Source organism: Aplysia californica, unplaced genomic scaffold (genome assembly GCF_000002075.1).
Source record: "Aplysia californica isolate F4 #8 unplaced genomic scaffold, AplCal3.0 scaffold00891, whole genome shotgun sequence".
NCBI lineage: Eukaryota > Metazoa > Mollusca > Gastropoda > Aplysiida > Aplysiidae > Aplysia > Aplysia californica.
Window position 1 is genome coordinate 105,904 of NW_004798161.1, and position 909 is coordinate 106,812.

Genomic DNA, 909 nt, shown 5'->3' on the forward strand with positions numbered 1-909 from the left:
GGCGAGTAGGCCAAGATGAGGAGACTGTGTGTTGTTTGTGGAAAGCAAGCCACAACTCAGCCACAACAAGGGGCGGTTCTTTTTCACTGCATAAGACTGGCGGCGCCGGTCACTCTTTGTCGGCAGGACAGTGTGGACAAGAGATTGATTGCTGACCATCAATGTTATTCAGTTTCAAGTAAATAAGCATTAATTTTTTCCAGTGTTCAAAGCACTCGGGCGATTTGAAGGCACCCTTAGAGACAAACGGGTGTGTTGTAGCATTTCAGAGACTCGTTCCTTCATCTTTGCTTACCACGCCGGCTTGTCACTTTTAAGTAAATTGCCTCTTGTCACAATGTGGAACTTATAGGCCTATCTACGTAAGGCATTCTACAAAGCACCGCCCACCCAGGGGTGACGTCAGCCTCCAGAGCGAGATCAACTTTTGCCCACAAGAGCGCAAAGACCGCTTCTAATGGCCAATGGGCCTCCTAATTACCTACAAAGGAAGGACTTGTCTGCAGTACAAATTATTTTGCATTCTTCCATCAGTTACATTTATCGTTCAACGTGTCTCTTATTACTGCCTGTACATCCATTGACAGCATCATTTCTAATCTTTAGTGCCTATTTGAACTTTTTAAGGCCATCTATGGTTCTATTTGGTGTTCTATTCATCGCCTACTTCCCAGAGCTAGGCCTACCTTACCTGGCCAAGGACTACGACACAAAACATCTAGTTGGAATATAATATTATATTTAACAAGGAGAGAGAAGCGCCTCGTTCGGCTATCGCAGTCTGGGCCAATAATAATAGCCTACCCTCCTCCCACCATCAGCCCAGCTGGACTTCAATTTCTAAAATCAGCCTTTAATTTCGACACAGTTCGCCTCTTACTCCTTAGAACAGTGTTCTGAGAATTGGGA